Source organism: Rattus norvegicus, chromosome 5 (assembly GCF_021556685.1).
Source record: "Rattus norvegicus strain SHRSP/BbbUtx chromosome 5, alternate assembly SHRSP_T2T, whole genome shotgun sequence".
In the NCBI taxonomy this organism is placed as follows: domain Eukaryota; kingdom Metazoa; phylum Chordata; class Mammalia; order Rodentia; family Muridae; genus Rattus; species Rattus norvegicus.
Window position 1 is genome coordinate 91,245,272 of NC_141538.1, and position 24,215 is coordinate 91,269,486.

The following is a 24,215-nucleotide window of genomic DNA, read 5'->3' on the forward strand; positions in this document are numbered from 1 at the left end:
ATCTCTGGTTATACATCACTTAAAATAACACCTCTCTTAAGTCCAAGTGGATCAAGGACCTCCACATCAAACCAGATACACTCAAACTAATAGAAGAAGAAGTGGGGAAGCATCTCGAACACATGGGCACTGGAGAAAATTTCATGAACAAAACACCAATGGTTTATGCTCTAAGATCAAGAATCGACAAATGGGATCTCATAAAACTGCAAAGCTTCTGTTGTTAGGACAAAACAGCAACCAACAGATTGGGAAAAGATCTTTACTGATCCTACAACTGATAGAGGGCTTATATCCAAAATATACAAAGAACTCATGAAGTTAGAATGTAAGGAGACAAATAACCCAATTAAAAATGGGTTTCAGAACTAAGCAAAGAATTCACAGCTGAGGAATGTCAAATGGCTGAGAAGCACCTAAAGAAATGTTCAACATCTTTAGTCCTAAGGGAAATGCAAATCAAAACAACCCTGAGATTCCACCTCACACAAGTCAGAATGGCTTAGATCAAAAACTCCAGTGACAGCAGATGCTGGTGAGGATGTAGAGAAAGAGGAACACTCCTCCACTGTTGGTGGGGTTGCAGACTGGTACAACCATACTGGAAATCAGTCTGGAGGTTCCTCAGAAAATTGGACATTGAACTACCTGAGGACCCAGCTATACCTCTCTTGGGCATATACCCAAAAGATGCCCCATATATATGCCCCAACATATAACAAAGACACATGCTCCACTATGTTCATAGCAGCCTTATTTATAATAGCCAGAAGCTGGAAAGAACCCAGATGCCCTTCAACAGAGGAATGGATACAGAAAATGTGGTACATCTACACAATGGAATATTACTCAGCTATCAAAAACAATGACTTTATGAAATTCATAGGCAAATGGATGGAACTGGAAAAATGTCAACCTGAGTGAGGTAACCCAATCACAGAAAAACACATGTGGTATTCACTCATTGATAGGTGGATATTAGCCCAAATGCTCGAATTACCCTAAGTGCACAGAACACATGAAACTCAAGAAGGATGACCAAAATGCGAATACTTCACTTCTTCTTTAAAAGAGGAACAAGAATACCCTTGGGAGGGGATAGGGAGGCAAAGTTTAGAACAGAGGCTGAAGGAACACCTATTCAGAGCCTGCCCCACATGTGCCCCATACGTGTATAGCCACCAAACTAGATAAGATGGATGAAGTAAAGAAGTGCAGGCTGACAGGAACCGGATGTAGATCTCTCCTGAGAGACACAGTCAGAATATGGCAAATACATAGGCGAATGCCAGCAGCAAACCACTGAACTGAGAATGGGACCCCTGTTGAAGGAATCAGAGAAAGGACTGAAAGAGTCTGTAGGGGCTTGAGACCCCATATGAACAACAATGCCAACCAACTAGAGCTTCCAGGGACTAACGCACTACCCAAAGACCATACATGGAGTGACCCTGGGCTCCAACTGCATAGGTAGCAATGAATAGACTAGTAAGAGCACCAGTGGAAGGGGAAGCCCTTTGTCCTGCCAAGACTGAACCCCCAGTGAACGTGATTGTTGGGGAGAGGGAGGTAATGGGGGGAGGATGGGGAGGGGAACACCCATATAGAAGCGGAGTGGGAGGGGTTAGGGGGATGTTGGCCTGGAAACCAGGAAAGGGAATAACAATTGAAATGTAAATAAGAAATTCCCAATTTAATAAAGATGGAGAAAAAAATAACACCTCCCTTTCTTGTACAGCAGACCCTGGTAATGCTGTCTTTGCTTACATGTCATCATATCTTAGTGAAAGGAAAGCTACTGAATACAAACTAAGATATCAAGATAGATAATGTATTGCTAAAGTTAGGAAGAAACTTCAATAAAAAGCATTGCCAAAGCAATTAAAGCTGAACCTAAGCAAATGTTACCTTGGAAATAATCCAGTTTGATAAAAGAAAACTTTGTCTTAGTAATTTATTTATACCTGCACATCATAATTCACACATCACCACAGGCTCGAAGCAACGTGGCCAAATGACTACAGACTAAAACCACTAAAAACATTACCTGAAAGCAAGCCCTTTAAGATACTCAATTTATCCATGTAGCCCTACCCTTCACCTACTTCTAGTCCTACCTTTATAAATCCCCCCTTTACTCCCTCCCTTCCTCCTCCTCAGAGAGAAGCTACCTTTGACTATCACAAGGCCCTGGGACATCTAGTTCCAGCAGGAGTAAGCACATGCTCTCCCACTAAGGTCCAACCTGGCAGTCCAGTTAGGGAAAGAAGATCCAACTGCAGGCAACAGAGACAGACATAACGTCCTGCTCCAACTGTTAGGGAACCCACTTGAAAACCAAGCTGCACATCTGCCCCAAATGTATAAGTCAGACCTTGAAAAATCTTTGATTGGTGACTCAGACTCAGTGAGCTCCATGGGCCAGGTTAGTTGCTATATGACCCATATTTTCTGATCACTAATTTAAGCTATCCATCTTCTAATAGTCATTGTCTTAATCAATAATATTTTATTATAAAATTAATAAATCTTAGGGTAATAAGTTTTGGAATTGAATATATTTCATGCACTGAATTATACTTTAAATTGTTTTGAATAATTGTGTCAAATGAAATTTTTCATAAAAATTACTTTACTAAAAATAATGCTGTAGCTTTTATGTGAATATCTCCCAGACACTCATACATTAAAGGCTGGGTTTCCAGTCTGTAACACTATTGGCCAAGATTTGTACCTATAGGTAGTGAAGCCAAGTGGAAATTCATTGGAGGCCATTGCTTTGTAGGGGTGACCAAGAACTACCTACCTTTTCTTTTTGCTTCCTGCACATCATAATTCACACATCCCCACAGGCTCGAAGCAACGTGGCCAAATGACTACAGAGTAAAACCACTAAAAACATTACCTGAAAGCAAGCCCTTTAAGATACTCAATTTATCCATGTAGCCCTACCAACTATTATTAATACAACCAGTCCTATTTTGTATATGCCTTTATTTCTTCCACTATACAGTGTTATTTTGAAGCAAATCCAAGATTGGACATTATTTTTACTGCAATTATTATAGTGTTTCTTTACAAAAAGGCATTCTTTCCTTTTTATTTTTAAAAAGCATATAAACTGTCTTCCTTTAGGAATTTTCAAATATCTTTAGTTTTTGGTTAAACCAGCATATGGTCTTCAAGCCTCACTAATATTCTTCGAACCCCAGTATTTTCCTTTCCATTCCCATATCTAATGAATTCCATTGCTGGAAAAAGGTGGTAACCTTTTAGGGCCTTCATGAATCCCTTTCTAGTTTCCTGGCTTCTGCACATGAAAGAGAATATGTTGTATCTGTTGTTCTGAGGGTAGATTATCTCACTTATTGTATTTTCTAGTTCCATTCATTTTCCCAAAAAGTTTGTGGTTTCATTTTTCCTTTTTACCTAAATAAATTATCACTGCATGTCTGTACCTTTTACTCCACCTTTCCTCTGTTGATGGAGCTCTAGACAGATTCTGCATCCTCACTGTTGTGAACAGAACAACAATCAACTTGGTTGTGGTAGGATATGTTACCCTGGACACATACAAAAGACTGATAGAACTGTGTCATATTGTATAACTTAGTCATTTTAATTGTCTGGAGAAACATACACATTGACTTCCATAGGGGGTACACCAGTTTATATTCCCACCAACGGTCGATAATGGTTCTTTTTCCTGATATCTTTAGTAGCATTTTTTGTCATTTTTATGACAGCCAAAGAATCAAAACTAACAATGATAGCTCTATAATATCACGAACTATTCTACTGACGTTCAGATTTTCCCAGTTTCCTACAATGTTTATTGATTTAGGATATCTTTGAAATGGGTTGAAACATATCTGAATACAATATCAGAAATCAATTAGTAGTTCATCATTTAGTAGTTGTGCTTCTTCTGTCAGCCTAAAGATCCCCTCTTTTATTTTGTTCACAGTATAATCATTGAACAAATGAAATATTATCCTGCAAAACTTCTTATATTCCCTATTTTGTTAATTACAGTTTTTTCAAAGATGTTCCCATATGTTTTCAGAAAATTAGTAAGAGAAATTAAAGTAAGAGCAGATTGAAAAGATGTATATGTATATATAAACATTAACAATTTTGCCCAGATTTATTAGTTGCTCAGAGGTTGAAAAGTTATATAGTTTTATTATGTCAGTCTTCATTTGTTGAGAACTGTAATATATCTATGAAGAATATATATCATATCAGATGATTCATCTTACGTGCACAGCTTAAGAGACTGGATAAACATTTGATTTAGAACCACCAAGAATACTGTTCATAAAATTTCCAATCTCATTTCCCTGAATAGAAATGTGTCAGCCCCTAAGAACGTCCAGAAGTACTGGAAAGATGAGAGGACTTATAGACTGATCAAGAAGGGTTCATGATCAAATGAAAAGCATATCCCAGTGACCTTTACATATTTGCTATTAAAATATACCAAAAAATCACCATAGGCTCCTAAGTCATAAATAAAGATAAAATAACTGAAAGAATACTATCAATATGATTATCAAAATGAGTCATTAAAGTAAGATAATCATAAAAAGAAGTATTATTCAAAATATTTTTAAATGTCTTATAACATGTTGCTTTATCAATATTTGAGAATGAACTGGCACGTATTAGGTCAATGCTGACATTTTAATAACACTTAAATGTGTATAAAAGCTGAAACTTGTAATTAGCCTTAATAAAATCAAAGTATTATTTTTAGCCTTATATAAAAATATTCTAACATTGAAAAATTTAAAAGAAAATGTTCATATTTTTAATTTTTATACCAGAAATCATCCAATACTTTGTAGTAGAATACATTAAAAATCGAATCCAAAGAACCAAAAACCAAAAACAAAATAAACAAAAACGAACAAACAAAAAACCCTAATGTCTATTTGAATCTATAAATAAACATTCTGAAGCCTAAGAACAAATAATGACACTGGAAATATGTTTTTATTTCACAGAAATTTGGACCATTCAGTGCTAGCATAATAAATAGACAGCAATATGAGAAAAATTGAGCAGATATAATCCTTAAAATGTAAAAGCTCTAACTGGCAAGCCCATTCATAGTAAGAAGAACATATTAATAACTTCATCCTGAAATGAAGAAACAATGCAAATTAAATCGGTAAAATTGTTTTATCCTTGAAATGAATGAGCATTTTTTTCTCTAACATTAAAAGCAAATGAAGGAGCTGGCACACAACGAAAAGAAGATGCTTATCTTAATGAAGGATTCCTACAAAATTTAATAAGGAACTTGAAAATAGTTATGAATGACTTAAAATTATTCTTATCCTTTCTATGAAATATCCCTTATTGCATGTTTAGAATTTCTTACAAAGAAATAAACAGAGATATACATTAAGATTTGTGCATAAAATTTTGTCCCTGAACGACTTGGACTTAGAATCAAATTTAACAATTAATATATAATTAGAAACAGTTTTAAAAATAATATAAAAAATAAAATAAAAATCTATATACAAAGTAAAATGTTTTCAAAAGTATGTAAAGATCTGAAAATCCGTTACTGTATATTCTAGTTTATCTTTCAATAGTGACAAAATATGCTGACAAAGCAACTTCAGGAAGAAAGTGTTAGTTGACTCAAAGTTTCAGGCTATAATCCATCATGGCACAGAAGTCAAGGCCTCTGGACATATCTATGAGATGTTATCCGAAATATGTTAATTGAGGTGTGAGAAAAATCCATATATTCTGGGTATAACTGTTCCATATAAAGGGAATTCTGACTGCATGAGTTGATAAGTGAGCTGAACAGCACTATGTATGCCTTAAATCACTATTCTCTGCTCTCGGTTCTGGACATCCGGTGAAGTGTTTTGTCCAGTTCAGTTTACTTCATCTTCTCCTGCCACGATTTCCAGTAACCTGAAATTGTTAGCTATACAAATTATTTGTCCCTGTATTAGAGAGTATGTAACAGCAACAGAAAATGCAATTAAGACAAATTATCATAAAGAAATGGGGCAGTTTCTATGATATAGCTGACTATGCAGCTTCTTTTATTTTACTGGATATATTTCCTTATTTACATTTCAAATGTTATTCCCTTTCCCGGTTTCCTGTACATAAGTCCCCTATCCCCTCCCACTCCCCCATGATGGTGTTCCACCCCCCCACCCCCTTACAACCCCCCAACACCTGATATTCCCGTGCACTGGGGGCCCGCCCTTTGCAGGACCAAGGGCTTCCTCATCCACTGGTGCTCCAACAAGACTATTCTCTGCTACATATGCAGTTGGATCAGTCCATGTATAGTCTTTTGGTAGTGGTTTACTCCCTGAAAGCTCTTGTTGTTTGGCATCGTTGTTCTTATGGAGTTGCAAGCCCCTTCAGCTCTTTCAATCCTTTCTCTAATTCCCCCAAAGGGGGTCCCATTCTCATTTCAATGGTTTGCTGCTAACGTTCACCTCTGTATTTGACAGGCTCTGGTTGTGTCTCTCAGGAGAGACCTATATCTGGTTCCTGTCAGCATGCACTTCTTAGCTTCATGAAACTTATCTAGTTTTGGTGGCTGTATATATGGGCTGCATGTGGGGCAGGCTCAGAATGGCCATTCCTTCAGTCTCTGCTCTAAACTTTGTCTCCATATAACCTTCTACAGATATTTTTGTTCCTGCTTTTAAGGAGTGGAAACATCCACATTTTGGTCATCCTTCTTCTTGAGATTCATGTGGGCTGTGGATTGCATCTTGAGTAATTCGAGCTTTTGGGCTAATATCAACTTATAAATGAATGCATACCATGTGTGTTTTTCTGTGATTAGGTTACCTCTCTCAGGATGATATTTTCTAGTTCATTCCATTTACCTATGAATTTCATGAAGTCATTGTTTTTCATAGCTGAGTGATACTCCATTGTATAGATGTACCATATTTTGTGTATCCATTCCTCTTTTGAAGTGTATCTGTGCTCTCTCTAGCTTCTGGCTATTATAAATAAGGCTACTATGAGCATAGTGGAGGATGTTTCTATGTTGTATGTTGAAGCATCTTTTGAGTATATTCCCAGGAGAGGTATATCAGGGACCTTAGGTAGTGGCATGTCCAATTCTCTGAGGAACCTCCAGACTGATTTCCAGAGTGGTTATAACAGTTTGCAGTCCCACCAACAATGGAAGAGTGTTCCTCTTTCTCCACATCCTTGCCAACATCTGCTGTCACCTGAATTTTTTATCTCAGCCAATCTGACTGATGTGAGGTATAATCTCAGGGTTGTTTTGATTTGCATTTCCCTGATGACTAAGAATGTTTAACATTTCTTTAGGTGCTTTTTGGCCATTCGATATTCTTCAGCTGAGAATTCTTTGTTTAGCTCTGCACCACTTTTTTTTTTTTTTTTTTTTTTTTTTTTTTTTTTTTTTTTTTTTTATTAACTTGAGTATTTCTTATATACATTTCGAGTGTTATTCCCTTTCCCGGTTTCCGGGCAAACATCCCCCTCCCCCCTCCCCTTCCTTATGGGTGTTCCCCTCCCAACCCTCCCACCATTGCCGCCCTCCCCCCATAGACTAGTTCACTGGGGGTTCAGTCTTAGCAGGACCCAGGGCTTCCCCTTCCACTGGTGCTCTTACTAGGATATTCATTGCTACCTATGGGGTCAGAGTCCAGGGTCAGTCCATGTATAGTCTTTAGGTAGTGGCTTAGTCCCTGGAAGCTCTGGTCGCTTGGCATTGTTGTACTTTTGGGGTCTCGAGCCCCTTCAAGCTCTTCCAGTTCTTTCTCTGATTCCTTCAATAGGGGACCTATTCTCAGTTCAGTGGTTTGCTGCTGGCATTCGCCTCTGTATTTGCTGTATTCTGGCTGTGTCTCTCAGGAGCGATCTACATCCGGCTCCTGTCGGTCTGCACTTCTTTGCTTCATCCATTTGGTCCAATTGGGTGGCTGTATATGTATGGGCCAAATGTGGGACAGGCTCTGAATGGGTGTTCCTTCAGTCTCTGTTTTAATCTTTGCCTCTCCCTTCCCTGCCAAGGGTATTCTTTTTCCTCATTTAAAGAAGGAGTGAAGCATTCACATTTTGATCATCCGTCTTGAGTTTCGTTTGTTCTAGGGATCTAGGGTAATTCAAGCATTTGGGCTAATAGCCACTTATCAATGAGTGCATACCATGTATGTCTTTCTGTGATTGGGTTAGTTCACTCAGGATGATATTTTCCAGTTCCAACCATTTGCCTACGAATTTCATAAACTCGTTGTTTTTGATAGCTGAGTAGTATTCCATTGTGTAGATGTACCACATTTTCTGTATCCATTCCTCTGTTGAAGGGCATCTGGGTTCTTTCCATTTTCTGGCTATTATAAATAAGGCTGCGATGAACATAGTGGAGCACGTGTCTCTTTTATATGTTGAGGCATCTTTTGGGTATATGCCCAAGAGAGGTATAGCTGGATCCTCAGGCAGTTTAATGTCCAATTTTCTGAGGAACCTCCAGACTGATTTCCAGAATGGTTTTACCAGTCTGCAATCCCACCAACAATGGAGGAGTGTTCCTCTTTCTCCACAACCTCGCCAGCATCTGCTGTCACCTGAGTTTTTGATCTTAGCCAATCGCACTGGTGTGAGGTGAAATCTCAGGGTTGTTTTGATTTGCATTTCCCTTATGACTAAAGATGTTGAACATTTCTTTAGGTGTTTCTCAGCCATTCGGCATTCCTCAGCTGTGAATTCTTTGTTTAGCTCTGAACCCCATTTTTTAATAGGGTTATTTGTTTCCCTGCGGTCTAACTTCTTGAGTTCTTTGTATATTTTGGATATAAGGCCTCTATCTGTTGTAGGGTTGGTAAAGATCTTTTCCCAATCTGTTGGTTGCCGTTTTGTCCTAACCACAGTGTCCTTTGCCTTACAGAAGCTTTGCAGTTTTATGAGATCCCATTTGTCAATTCTTGATCTTAGAGCATAAGCCATTGGTGTTTTGTTCAGGAAATTTTTTCCAGTGCCCATGTGTTCCAGATGCTTCCCTAGTTTTTCTTCTATTAGTTTGAGTGTGTCTGGTTTGATGTGGAGGTCCTTGATCCACTTCGACTTAAGCTTTGTACAGGGTGATAAGCATGGATCGATCTGCATTCTTCTACATGTTGCCCTCCAGTTGAACCAGCACCATTTGCTGAAAATGCTATCTTTTTTCCATTGGATGGTTTTGGCTCCTTTGTCAAAAATCAAGTGACCATAGGTGTGTGGGTTCATTTCTGGGTCTTCAATTCTATTCCATTGGTCTATCTGTCTGTCTCTGTACCAATACCATGCAGTTTTTATCACTTTTTATAATAAGGTTATTTGACTCTCTGCAGTCTAACATCTTGAATTCTTTGTATATTTTGGATATTAGCCCTCTATCTGATGTAGGATTACTAAAGATATTTTCCCAATCTGTTGACTGCTGTTTTGTCCTAATGACAGTGTCCTGTGCCTTACAGAAGCTTTGAAGTTTTATGAAGACCCATTTGTCGATTCTTGATCTTACAGCATAAGCCATTGGTGTTCTGTTCAGGAAATTTTCCCCAGTGCCCATGTGTTTGGGACTCTTGCCCACTTTTTCTTCTATTATTTTGAATGTGTCTGGTTTGATGTGGAGGTCCTTGATCCACTTGGACTTAAATTTTGTACATGGTGGTAAGAATGGATCAATTTGCATTCTTCTACATGCTGACCTCCAATTGAACCAGCATCATTTGTTGAAAATGCTCTTTCTTCCATTGGATGGTTTTAGCTCCTTTGCCAAAGATCAAATGACCATAGATGTGTCGGGTCATTTCTGGGTCTTCAATTCTGCTCCCCTGATCTATCTGCCTGTCTCTGTACCAATTCCATACAGTTTTTATGACTATTGCTCTGTAATACTGCTTAAAGTCAAGGATGGTGATTCCCCCCAGTTCTTCTATTATTAACTATAATTTTCACTATCCTGTGTTTTTTGTTATTCCAAATGAATTTGCAAATTGCTCTTTCTATCTCCATGAAGAATTGAGTAAGAATTTTGATGAGCATTGCATTGAGTCTGTAGATTGCACTTGGCAAAATGGCCATTTTTACTATATTAATTTTGTCAATCCATGAGCATGGAAGATCTTTCCATCTTCTCAGATCTTCAATTTCATTCTTTAGAGACTTGAAATTCTTGTCATAGAGATCTTTCACTTGCTTGGTTAATGTCAAACCAAGATATTTTATGTATTTGGGGACTATTTTGAAGGGTGTCATTTCTCTAATTTCTTTCTCAGCCTGTTTATCCTTTGAGTAAAGGAAGGATACTGATTCCTTTGACTTAATTTTCTACCCAGACACTTTGCTGAAGTTGTTTATCAGAATTAGTAGTTCTCTGGCGGAACTTTTGAGGACACTTAAATATACTATCATATCATCTGCCCATAGTGAAATTTTGATATCTTCCCTTCAAATTTATATCCCTTTGACTTCCTTTCACTGTCTGATTGCTCTGGCTAGAATTTTGAGTTCTATATTAAGTAAGGAGAGAGTGGGCAGCCTTGTCTAGTCCCTGATTTAAGTGGGATTTCTTCAAGTTCCTCTCCATTTGGTTTGATGTTAGCTACTCATTTGCTGCATATTGCTTTTACTATGTTTAGGTATGGGCCTTGAATTCCAGATCTTTCCAGGACTTTTATCATGAAGGGGTGTTGAATTTCATTAAATCCTTTCTCAGCATCTAATGAAATGATCATGTGGTTTTTATCTTTGAGTTTGTTTCTATAGTGCATTACATGTTGATGGATTTCCATATATTGAACCATACTTGCATCCTTGAGATGAAGTCTACTTGATCATGATGGATGATCATTTTGATGTGTTCTTGGATTCAGTTTGCAAGAATTTTATTGAGTATTTTTGGGTCAATATTCCTAAGGGAAATTGGTCTGAAGTTCTCTATCTTTGTTGGGTCTTTGTGTCATTTGGGTATAAGAGTAATTATGGCTTCATGGAAGGAATTTGGTAGTGTTTGTCTGTTTTGTGGAATATTTTGGACAGTATTGGTATGAGGTCTTCTATGAAGGTCTGATAGAATTTTTCACTAAACCTATCTGGTCCTGGGCTCTTTTTGGTTGGGAGATTTTTAATAACTGCTTCTATTTTGTTAGGAGTTATGGGGTTGTTTAGAGAGTTTATCTGTTCCTGATTTAACTTGAGTACTTGTATCTGTCTAGAAAATTGTCCATTTCATCCAGATTTTCTAGTTTGGTTGAATATAGGCTATTGTAGGATCTGATGATTTTTTTGAATTTCCTCAGATTCTTTTGTTATCTCTCCCTTTTCATTTCTGATTTTGTTAATTTGGATATACTCTCTGTGCACTCTGGTTAATCTGGTGAAGGGTTTATCTATCTTGTGGATTTTCTCAAAGAACCATCTCCTGGTTTTGTTGAATCTTTGTACAGTCCTTTTTGTTTCTACTTGGTTGATTTCAGCCCTCAGTTTGATTATTTCCTGCCTTCTACTCCTCTTAGGTTATTTGTTTCTTTTAGTTCTAGAGCTTGTAGGTGTGCTATCAAGCTGGGACCATGCATCTTCTAAGCTGATAGAGTTTTGAGTGTGGCTACTCAAGTCCATTAGAGCACAGCCAATTTCATTATGAATCCCAAATAACATGTGTGGTACCTCAGGATTTGGTGTTTGATCTGTTGCCTTTTGCTTTGCTTTTATCTGATCATTCCTTTGCATACTCTATTTCTTACTTTTGGGAACAGGATTGCTAAGTCTGTGTCATTCTATCTTAGATATAACTAGTTATTTAACATATAGGAACTGGTAATTAAGAGACTTTCTTTTAAAGTGGTAAAATTATTAATAACTGTGGACTATATTTCCACTTATGAGATGCCCATGAGACTTTGGACCAAAGCGCTAAAATATGATATGTTTTCATGTCGTCTTGACAGGAGATGAAGTTGTAACTGTTGGTACTATTTAACATGACAAAATTTATAATCTTTTGAGAGAAAGCGCTTCGAGCATATTTTTGAGGTTATCTTGGTTATGTACATTTAAATATGAAGATTGACACACTATGGGTAGCACCATTCCCTGAGCAAGGAACCCTAAACTTTGTAAAATGGAGAGAGCAAGCTGAGCACAAGTATGTATGCATTAATTTGTTGCTCTCTGTTCTTAATGCTGCTAAAACTTCACCAGTTCTCATAAGAAACCTGTGGATTCCCTATCAGACAATATCCTGGAATTGTATTGTTTACAGAGATATTAATCTCCACAGAAGGGAGAATTTAAGAAGATTAAATAAAAAATACTTTTTTTTTATTAACTTGAGTATTTCTTATATACATTTCAAGTGTTATTCCCTTTCCCGGTTTCCGGGCAAACATCCCCCTCCCCCCTCCCCTTCCTTATGGGTGTTCCCCTCCCAACCCTCCCCCCATTGCCGCCCTCCCCCCATAGTCTAGTTCACTGGGGGTTCAGTCTTAGCAGGACCCAGGGCTTCCCCTTCCACTGGTGCTCTTACTAGGATATTCATTGCTACCTATGGGGTCAGAGTCCAGGGTCAGTCCATATATAGTCTTTAGGTAGTTGCTTAGTCCCTGGAAGCTCTGGTTGCTTGGCATTGTTGTACTTTTGGGGTCTCGAGCCCCTTCAAGCTCTTCCAGTTCTTTCTCTGATTCCTTCAACGGGGGACCTATTCTCAGTTCAGTGGTTTGCTGCTGGCATTCGCCTCTGTATTTGCTGTATTCTGGCTGTGTCTCTCAGGAGCGATCTACATCCGGCTCCTGTCGGTCTGCACTTCTTTGCTTCATCCATCTTGTCCAATTGGGTGGCTGTATATGTATGGGCCACCTGTGGGGCAGGCTCTGAATGGGTGTTCCTTCAGTCTCTGTTTTAATCTTTGCCTCTCCCTTCCCTGCCAAGGGTATTCTTTTTCCTCATTTAAAGAAGTAGTGAAGCATTCACATTTTGATCATCCGTCTTGAGTTTCGTTTGTTCTAGGGATCTAGGGTAATTCAAGCATTTGGGCTAATAGCCACTTATCAATGAGTGCATACCATGTATGTCTTTCTGTGATTGGGTTAGCTCACTCAGGATGATATTTTCCAGTTCCAACCATTTGCCTACGAATTTCATAAACTCGTTGTTTTTGATAGCTGAGTAATATTCCATTGTGTAGATGTACCACATTTTCTGTATCCATTCCTCTGTTGAAGGGCATCTCGGTTCTTTCCATTTTCTGGCTATTATAAATAAGGCTGCGATGAACATAGTGGAGCACGTGTCTCTTTTATATGTTGAGGCATCTTTTGGGTATATGCCCAAGAGAGGTATAGCTGGATCCTCAGGCAGTTCAATGTCCAATTTTCTGAGGAACCTCCAGACTGATTTCCAGAATGGTTTTACCAGTCTGCAATCCCACCAACAATGGAGGAGTGTTCCTCTTTCTCCACATCCTCGCCAGCATCTGCTGTCACCTGAGTTTTTGATCTTAGCCATTCTCACTGGTGTGAGGTGAAATCTCAGGGTTGTTTTGATTTGCATTTCCCTTATGACTAAAGATGTGGAACATTTCTTTAGGTGTTTCTCAGCCATTCGGCATTCCTCAGCTGTGAATTCTTTGTTTAGCTCTGAACCCCATTTTTTAATAGGGTTATTTGTTTCCCTGCGGTCTAACTTCTTGAGTTCTTTGTATATTTTGGATATAAGGCCTCTATCTGTTGTAGGATTGGTAAAGATCTTTTCCCAATCTGTTGGTTGCCGTTTTGTCCTAACCACCGTGTCCTTTGCCTTACAGAAGCTTTGTAGTTTTATGAGATCCCATTTGTCGATTCTTGATCTTAGAGCATAAGCCATTGGTGTTTTGTTCAGGAAATTTTTTCCAGTGCCCATGTGTTCCAGATGCTTCCCTAGTTTTTCTTCTATTAGTTTGAGTGTGTCTGGTTTGATGTGGAGGTCCTTGATCCACTTGGACTTAAGCTTTGTACAGGGTGATAAGCATGGATCGATCTGCATTCTTCTACATGTTGCCCTCCAGTTGAACCAGCACCATTTGCTGAAAATGCTATCTTTTTTCCATTGGATGGTTTTGGCTCCTTTGTCAAAAATCAAGTGACCATAGGTGTGTGGGTTCATTTCTGGGTCTTCAATTCTATTCCATTGGTCTATCTGTCTGTCTCTGTACCAATACCATGCAGTTTTTATCACGATTGCTCTGTAATACTGCTTGAGTTCAGGGATAGTGATTCCCCCTGAAGTCCTTTTATTGTTGAGGATAGCTTTAGCTATCCTGGGTTTTTTGTTATTCCAGATGAATTTGCAAATTGTTCTGTCTAACTCTTTGAAGAATTGGATTGGTATTTTGATGGGGATTGCATTGAATCTGTAGATTGCTTTTGGTAAAATGGCCATTTTTACTATATTAATCCTGCCAATCCATGAGCATGGGAGATCTTTCCATCTTCTGAGGTCTTCTTCAATTTCTTTCCTCAGTGTCTTGAAGTTCTTATTGTACAGATCTTTTACTTGCTTGGTTAAAGTCACACCGAGGTACTTTATATTATTTGGGTCTATTATGAAGGGTGTCGTTTCCCTAATTTCTTTCTCGGCTTGTTTCTCTTTTGTATAGAGGAAGGCAACTGATTTATTTGAGTTAATTTTATACCCAGCCACTTTGCTGAAGTTGTTTATCAGCTTTAGTAGTTCTCTGGTGGAACTTTTGGGATCACTTAAATATACTATCATGTCATCTGCAAATAGTGATATTTTGACTTCTTCTTTTCCGATCTGTATCCCCTTGATCTCCTTTTGTTGTCTGATTGCTCTGGCTAGAACTTCAAGAACTATATTGAATAAGTAGGGAGAGAGTGGGCAGCCTTGTCTAGTCCCTGATTTTAGTGGGATTGCTTCAAGTTTCTCTCCATTTAGTTTAATGTTAGCAACTGGTTTGCTGTATATGGCTTTTACTATGTTTAGGTATGGGCCTTGAATTCCTATTCTTTCCAGGACTTTTATCATGAAGGGGTGTTGAATTTTGTCAAATGCTTTCTCAGCATCTAATGAAATGATCATGTGGTTTTGTTCTTTCAGTTTGTTTATATGATGGATCACGTTGATGGTTTTCCGTATATTAAACCATCCCTGCATGCCTGGGATGAAGCCTACTTGATCATGGTGGATGATTGTTTTGATGTGCTCTTGAATTCGGTTTGCCAGAATTTTATTGAGTATTTTTGCGTCGATATTCATAAGGGAAATTGGTCTGAAGTTCTCTTTCTTTGTTGTGTCTTTGTGTGGTTTAGGTATAAGAGTAATTGTGGCTTCGTAGAAGGAATTCGGTAGTGCTCCATCTGTTTCAATTTTGTGGAATAGTTTGGATAATATTGGTATGAGGTCTTCTATGAAGGTTTGATAGAATTCTGCACCAAACCCGTCTGGACCTGGGCTCTTTTTGGTTGGAAGACCTTTAATGACTGCTTCTATTTCCTTAGGAGTTATGGGGTTGTTTAACTGGTTTATCTGTTCCTGATTTAACTTCAATACCTGGTATCTGTCTAGGAAATTGTCCATTTCCTGAAGATTTTCAAATTTTGTTGAATATAGGATTTTATAGTAAGATCTGATGATTTTTTGAATTTCCTCTGAATCTGTAGTTATGTCTCCCTTTTCATTTCTAATTTTGTTAATTTGGACGCACTCTCTGTGTCCTCTCGTTAGTCTGGCTAAGGGTTTATCTATCTTGTTGATTTTCTCAAAGAACCAACTTTTGGTTCTGTTGATTCTTTCTATGGTCCTTTTTGTTTCTACTTGGTTGATTTCAGCTCTGAGTTTGATTATTTCCTGCCTTCTACTCCTCCTGGGTGTATTTGCTTCTTTTTGTTCTAGAGCTTTTAGGTGTGCTGTCAAGCTGCTGACATATGCTCTTTCCTGTTTCTTTCTGCAGGCACTCAGCGCTATGAGTTTTCCTCTTAGCACAGCTTTCATTGTGTCCCATAAGTTTGGGTATGTTGTATCTTCATTTTCATTAAATTCTAAAAAGTTTTTAATTTCTTTCTTTATTTCTTCCTTGACCAGGTTATCATTGAGTAGAGCATTGTTCAATTTCCACGTATATGTGGGCATTCTTCCCTTATTGTTATTGAAGACCAGTTTTAGGCCGTGGTGGTCCGATAGCATGCATGGGATTATCTCTATCTTTCTGTACCTGTTGAGGCCCGTTTTTTGACCAATTATATGGTCAATTTTGGAGAAAGTACCATGAGGAGCTGAGAAGAAGGTATATCCTTTTGCTTTAGGAAAGAATGTTCTATAAATATCCGTTAAGTCCATTTGGCTCATGACTTCTCTTAGTCTGTCGACATCACTGTTTAATTTCTGTTTCCATGATCTGTCCATTGATGAGAGTGGGGTGTTGAAGTCTCCCACTATTATTGTGTGAGGTGCAATGTGTGTTTTGAGCTTTAGTAAGGTTTCTTTTACGTATGTAGGTGCCCTTGTATTTGGGGCATAGATATTTAGGATTGAGAGTTCATCTTGGTGGATTTTTCCTTTGATGAATATGAAGTGTCCTTCCTTATCTTTTTTGATGACTTTTAGTTGGAAATTGATTTTATTTGATATTAGAATGGCTACTCCAGCTTGCTTCTTCTGACCATTTGCTTGGAAAGTTGTTTTCCAGCCTTTCACTCTGAGGTAGTGTCTGTCTTTGTCTCTGAGGTGTGTTTCCTGTAGGCAGCAGAATGCAGGGTCCTCATTGCGTATCCAGTTTGTTAATCTATGTCTTTTCATTGGGGAGTTGAGGCCATTGATATTGAGAGATATTAAGGAATAGTGATTATTGCTTCCCTTTATATTCATATTTGGATGTGAGGTTATGTTTGTGTGCTTTCATTCTCTTTGTTTTGTTGCCAAGACGATTAGTTTCTTGCTTCTTCTAGGGTATAGCTTGCCTCCTTATGTTGGCCTTTACCATTTATTATCCTTTGTAGTGCTGGATTTGTAGAAAGATATTGTATAAATTTGGTTTTGTCATGGAATATCTTGGTTTCTCCATCAATGTTAATTGAGAGTTTTGCTGGATACAGTAACCTGGGCTGGCATTTGTGTTCTCTTAGGGTCTGTATGACATCAGTCCAGGATCTTCTGGCCTTCATAGTTTCTGGCGAGAAGTCTGGTGTGATTCTGATAGGTCTGCCTTTATATGTTACTTGACCTTTTTCCCTTACTGCTTTTAATATTCTTTCTTTATTTTGTGCGTTTGGTGTTTTGGACAATTATGTGACGGGAGGTGTTTCTTTTCTGGTCCAATCTATTTGGAGTTCTGTAGGCTTCTTGTTTGTCTATGGGTATCTCTTTTTTTAGGTTAGGGAAGTTTTCTTCTATGATTTTGTTGAAGATATTTACTGGTCCTTTGAGCTGGGAGTCCTCACTCTCTTCTATACCTATTATCCTTAGGTTTGATCTTCTCATTGAGTCCTGGATTTCCTGTATGTTTTGGACCAGTAGCTTTTTCCGCTTTACATTATCTTTGACAGTTGAGTCAATGATTTCTATGGAATCTTCTGCTCCTGAGATTCTCTCTTCCATCTCTTGAATTCTGTTGGTGAGGCTTGTATCTACAGCTCCTTTTCTCTTCTTTTGGTTTTCTATATCCAGGGTTGTTTCCATGTGTTCTTTCTTGATTGCTTCTATTTCCATTTTTAATTCCTTCAACTGTTTGATTGTGTTTTCCTGGAATTCTTTCAGGGATTTTTGCGATTCCTCTCTGTAGGCTTTTACTTGTTTATTAATGTTTTCCTGTGCTTCCCTAAGTGTGTTCATGTCTTTCTTGAAGTCCTCCAGCATCATGATCAAATATGATTTTGTAACTAGATCTTGCTTTTCTGGTGTGTTTGGATATTCCATGTTTGTTTTGGTGGGAGAATTGGGCTCCGATGATGGCATGTAGTCTTGGTTTCTGTTGCTTGGGTTCCTGCGCTTGCCTCTCGCCATCAGATTATCTCTAGTGTTACTTTGTTCTGCTATTTCTGACAGTGGCTAGACTGTCCTATAAGCCTGTGTGACAGGAGTGCTGTAGACCTGTTTTCCTCTCTTTCAGTCAGTTATGGGGACAGAGTGTTCTGCTTTCTGGCGTGTAGTTTTTCCTCTCTACAGGTCTTCAGCTGTTCCTGTGGGCCTGTGTCTTGAGTTCACCAGGCAGCTTTCTTGCAGCAGAAAATTTGGTCTTACCTGTGGTCCCGAGGCTCAGGTTCGCTCGTGGGGTGCTGCCCACGGGCTCTCTGCAGCGGCAGCAACCAGGAAGACCTGTGCCGCCCCTTCCGGGAACTTCAGTGCACCAGGGTTCCAGATGGTCTTTGGCTTTTTCCTCTGGCGTCTGAGATGTGTGTGCAGGGAGCAGTCACTTCTGGTTTCCCAGGCTTGTCTGCCTCTCTGAAGGTTTAGCTCTCCCTCCCACGGGATTTGGGTGCAGAGAACTGTTTATCCGGTCTGTTTCTTTCAGGTTCCGGCGGTGTCTCAGGCACAGGGGTCCTGCTGCTCCTGGGCCCTTCCCCACGGGAGCCCAGAGGCCTTATACAGTTTCCTCTTGGGCCAGGGATGTGGGCAGGGTTGAGCAGAGTTGGTGGTCTCTTCCGCTCTGCAGCCTCAGGAGTGCCCACCTGACCAGGCGGTTGGGTCTCTCTCTCACCGGGTCTGGGAGCAGAGAGCTGCTGCGGGCCGGGATCCGCGGGTGTGGGACTTCCGGTAAACACAGAACGTGCCCGGTCCTAGAGAAATTCTGCTTTCCTGTGTCCCAAGCTCACCAGGCAGCTTTCTTGCAGCAGAAAATTTGGTCTTACCTGTGGTCCCGAGGCTCAGGTTCGCTCGTGGGGTGCTCCCCACGGGCTCTCTGCAGCGGCAGCAACCAGGAAGACCTGTGCCGCCCCTTCCGGGAGCTTCAGTGCACCAGGGTTCCAGATGGTCTTTGGCTTTTTCCTCTGGCGTCCGAGATGTGTGTGCAGGGAGCAGTCACTTCTGGTTTCCCAGGCTTGTCTGCCTCTCTGAAGGTTTAGCTCTCCCTCCCACGGGATTTGGGTGCAGAGAACTGTTTATCAGGTCTGTTTCCCTCAGGTTCCGGCGGGGTCCTGCCGCTCCTGGGCCCTCCCCCACGGGAGCCCAGAGGCCTTATACAGTTTCCTCTTGGGCCAGGGATGTGGGCAGGGGTGAGCAGTGTTGGTGGTCTCTTCCGCTCTGCAGCCTCAGAGTGCCCACCTGACCAGGTGGTTGGGTCTCTCTCTCACCAAGTCTGGGAGCAGAGAGCTGCTGCGGGCCGGGATCCGCGGGTCAAAAATACTTTTAAGAGATTTAAAAAGGTCTTGCAAGGGCAATTACGGGGGATCTTTGAACATAATCTATATGGGATTTCTGAGATTCCTTTGCTTGGTATGACAAATCTAGAGCCTAGAAATAGGTTTATACAGCAAGTAAAAGAACATTTATTTAAAATTAAATACATGGTACATGCATGTCTTACAAAGGTGGCAGGAGCCGAAGCCTGCCCAGTCCTCAGCAGCTCAGAGTTCAGCGTGACAGCTCAGTGAAGTCTTCATTCAGTTACTTTCCAGAAAAGAGTTACCAGAATACTATGAATTAATTAGGAAGCCAGTGGACTTCAAAAAGATAAAGGAAAGAATCCGTAATCATAAGTACCGAAGACTGGGAGACCTGGACAAAGATGTCATGTGTGTCTGTCACAATGAACAGACATTCAACTTGGGAGGATCCCAGATCTACGAAGACTCCATTGTCCTACAGTCAGTGTTTAAGAGTGCTCGGCAGAAAATTGCCAAAGAAGAAGAGAGTGAGGAAGAAAACAATGAAGAGGAGGAGGAAGATGATGAAGAGGAGTCAGAGTCAGAGGCAAAATCTGTGAAGGTGAAAATCAAACTGAATAAAAAGGAAGAGAAAGGCCGACCGAGGCAAAGCCAAACCCGTTGTGAGCGATTTTGACAGCGATGAGGAGCAGGATGAGAAAGAACAGTCAGAAGCAAGTGGAACTGATGACGAGTGAACAGCCTGGACATGAGCTACCCATGGCAGGGGCGGCGGCGGCGGGCAGCCGAACTGAAGGCTTTCTTCTCCCTCTCCTTCCTCCCCAGTGAGTTCACTTGCCATTTGGGCACACTGGGTTATTTCTCCATTCTCACTGTCATCTAGAACTAGCTTTAGGGTAGTGCCAGACAAACATATGATATCATGGTATAAAAAAAAAAAAAAGAAAGAAACGCGCGCGTACACACACACACACACACACACACACACACACACACACGGATATTTGTAACATATTGTGACCAAATGGGCCTCAAAGATTCAAAGATTAAAAACAAAAAGCTTTTGATGGGAAAGATGTGGGTGGATAGTATATTTCTACAGATGGGTCGAGTCTGGTAGCAGTTTGGTAGGCTCGGTTCTGCCATCTGTTCTGATAGGAAGATTTTCATCTTCTGCAGCACCGATGGCCAGGGAGAACTGTTCAAAGCCACTGGTTATTTTATTTTTCATCAGGCGATTTTCAAGATTTTCATTTGTTTCAGTATTGTTGGGGTTTTTTTTGTTTTGTTTTTGTTTGTTTGTTTTTTACACTGTGGTACATATAAGCGACTTTACTAGTGACAATTGTACAGTAGTTAGATATCACCTACATATGCATTTTTCCATTTTATGCTCTATGATCTGAAGAACAACAAAAAAAAAGCTTTTTGACATGTATAAGATTTATGTCTACTGTAAACATTGCTGAAACTTTTTTTTTGGTTCTCGTTTTATTGACAACGCTATTGAATATTACAGTGTCTAGAGTGTCCCAGATAGCTTCTTTTGTCCACCCGATCGCCTGTGTTACCAATGTGTATGGTTTCCTTCTCCCTAAAGTGTACTTAATCTTTGCTTTCTTTGCACAATGTCTTTGGTTGCAAGTCATAAGAGCCTGAGGCAAATAAAATTCCAGTAATTTCCAAAAAATAAAAAATAAATAAAATTAAATACATATATTACTAAATAATTTTAAACATTTGAATAATAAACAATAGACAGACAGCTTAACATATCTCAGGCAATAGAAAGTTAGTCCTTGATAAGTGGGTAAAAAGAAAGGGGCACAAGTACCTACAGAGATGTTAATCTCAATAGAATGTATGATTTAAGTATACATAGATGTATAAAAAATTGAGGCTTTTGATCTTTGAAAATTAGGTCAATAAGCAGGGGATAGGTAGCCTAACCTAACTCAGTAGAAACTTAGGCATTGATATGATCATTAAAAATAAATCGTATAAGAACAAAACAGGAGATAGTGAGGGAGTAGTGTCTCAACAGATTATATTTGTTTATATTGTTTTAATTGATTTGAGTTGCTTTAATTATCAAAATGTATGTGGTTATGAGTTTGGTAGTTATATTAAATTTCATGCTATTTTAGGAGAGAGTCTCTGTATTTGTGTTGACAGGAAAGGAGAAAAGGCTTTGGACCCCTTCTAGAGTGATATGGACCAGATATGACAAGGGAAGACCCCCTGAATATCTGGGCTACAGAAAAGAAAATTCAAGAAAATCAAACAGGACAGGTAACTTGATCTGCTGATTCCTCGACATGGGAACAGCCCAATAACTGGCTTATACACAAAAATGTCTCTAGCCAAACTTTAGCTAAAATTAGACAATAAATCTTTTTGGTTATGGAATCCTTAAGATTCTTTGCGCCCTCCTTCATATGGCATGAATAAAAATTTATCACAATTGAGAAAATGCATTTATCATTTTCAGGGATAATTTGTGAATGGTCAAATTGAAATCGATCAAATTACCCACTCAAACATGGAAAAAAATTTCCTGTTTAACTGATCTTGCAGCTTGCACAATCCATGCAAATACCTTAATACTACTAAAATTGAGGTTATGAAATTTATATATTGTAGAATGTACAATTCTTATAAGATATATCTGCTGGGATACTAAAATGACCTGTAGTTCTACCCTTCTACCTCCAGAGAACTGCTTCTGAAACAGCTTCAGGAATAGCTGTTAATTCCAGATGACCTTGCTTCATCCAACCTTTCAGATGGATCCAGTTAGAACCTCAGTCAAGCCCAGAGCCTTCTAAGCCTACAGAGACTAGATGACAAATGCTAAAGATAGCTTTCTTAAGTCTAACCAAATTTTCTAATTTTCCTAGCCCTCCCCTCCCCTTTAAAGAATTCTCTTCACTCATATTCAACAGGAACCAGTTGTAGAGAGTCATCATCCTGATCCCTTGGAATTGAGTGTTTGATTATGGATATTTAAAAAGTTATAGATAGGTTGTCATTTTAAAAGTTAATTTGGTGATAGTTGTAATTTTGAACAGGAAGGAAATAGATGGGATGGGTTCATAATTTTATTCTTGAACAAAGCGCTGTGTAGTCATAATGTTACATTAATAGAAATCTTTATAATTCATGCAAATTCAAAGGTATAATTTCTTATATTGGTATAGAAATTATATATTGATATAGAATTATGGTTTTAATTGCTATAAATCTATACATTAATACAAAATTTGAAATTTATATTGGTACTCTTAGACAGGCAGATGTGTCTATGAAACTCTTTTAGGAATTAAAGGTTTTGACCCACTCCTTCTAATAGCTGCTATTATAAACTATTTAAGATGATTAAGTAGCACAAGTTAAGGACCAGATAGTAAACTCATGGTTATACTAGATTCTGATTTAATTATAATAAAGTGTTTTCAATGTACTCAGATAGAAATGGCTGAGTACTTAAGGTTTAACAGTTCAGAGATACTTTACACAGATAGTCTTCAAAAGCATTAGATGTCCACAGAATGTGACATTTAATGTTATTTCATTTTTAAGGATCATTTGAAAATGAGACATGTCTGCTCCTGACAGCTTCCCCATTCTCCTCCCAAGAAAAATTTGAGCATCAAAGCATCCATATACAGTTGCTCCAGTTATGTCAAGGTAGCCATTAGACAAAAATGACCTATTCATCTACAGACAAAAGATGGTCCAGGAAAGGACACACAATACAGGGTGTTGACAATTCAGTTCTGCTAAGACAGAGCAAACTAGTCTTTAATAATTCCTGTTTCATTTCAAGGTCTATCATATGGTTCTGAGCCAAAAGGCTGAAGAAACGCTCCATTATAAGAAATTAGGACTGTCCAGGTAATCAGCTGTCTCTATAACTTTTTAAGTTTTTGAAACTCTGTTTTTGTGTTTCCTATACATTGAGGTAATAATTCATTCTCAAATGCTTGACAGGGTTGAAGATCAGTTATAGTTTCAAAATCAAACTAAAGCTGTTTATGATTGAAAGAGATATTGATTTGAAGGGATGGTTTTCAGGTGATAATGCAAGCTAAAATTAGAACATAATTCAGGTATATATTTGTACACTCTTTAAGCTATGATAGATGATAGAGTACTTTATCTAATTGAAAAATATGATGGACTAGATGTTAATTGTACACCATCCTTTGTAATTTACATAATTGTTATGGTTGTGATCAATTTATGTCTGAGGGAAAAAAGTCTTTTTAATTAAAAAAAGGGGGGAGAAATGGGTGTGCTTATGTTATAATGTTAATTTTGGTCTTCAAAACTTCTTACACAAGTGTTTGCACTTAAAACACTGAGAGACTCTGCTTCCAATTGGTTCCAATCATTAAATAAATATGCTGGCAGGCAATGTCTGGTCAGAGCAGGCAGAGGCAGAAATTTTAGGATTCCCAGGCTTAGAACAGATAGGAGACAGAGAACGAGGCAGAGAGATCATATTTAGGAGGTACAGAAAAAATATCATCCAAAATTTAGGTGGAAGAGAAAAGCAACTCTTGGAAGGAGTTGCCCAGAAGGTAACAGACAGGAAAGAAAAAACAGAATTAGAAGATGTTAAGCCAGTAGTACTGGAGGGAAGTATATGCTAGTCAAAGGGAGGATTAGAAGTGTCCAGTCGTTGAGCTAGCCAAGGCATACCAAAATTAAGCTGGTGTATGTGTGTTTTTCATTTACAAATCCAGAGAGCTTTTATGCAGGGGTGCTCATACAACCCACCAAGAACCAAAGAGATATAACTAATTTGCCACATGATTCATATAAAAATATCATGCAGAAAATTTCATAAAAATGATTTCCATTAAATTACACATCATT

General features: G+C 38.8%; 1 pseudogene; it reads left to right on the top strand.

Annotated features, from left to right (window-relative positions):
- Nucleotides 1-20,068, top strand: part of Smarca2-ps2 (SWI/SNF related, matrix associated, actin dependent regulator of chromatin, subfamily a, member 2, pseudogene 2) — a 52,054-nt pseudogene extending 31,986 nt beyond the window's left edge.
- The last annotated feature ends 4,147 nt before the right edge of the window (nt 20,069-24,215 follow it).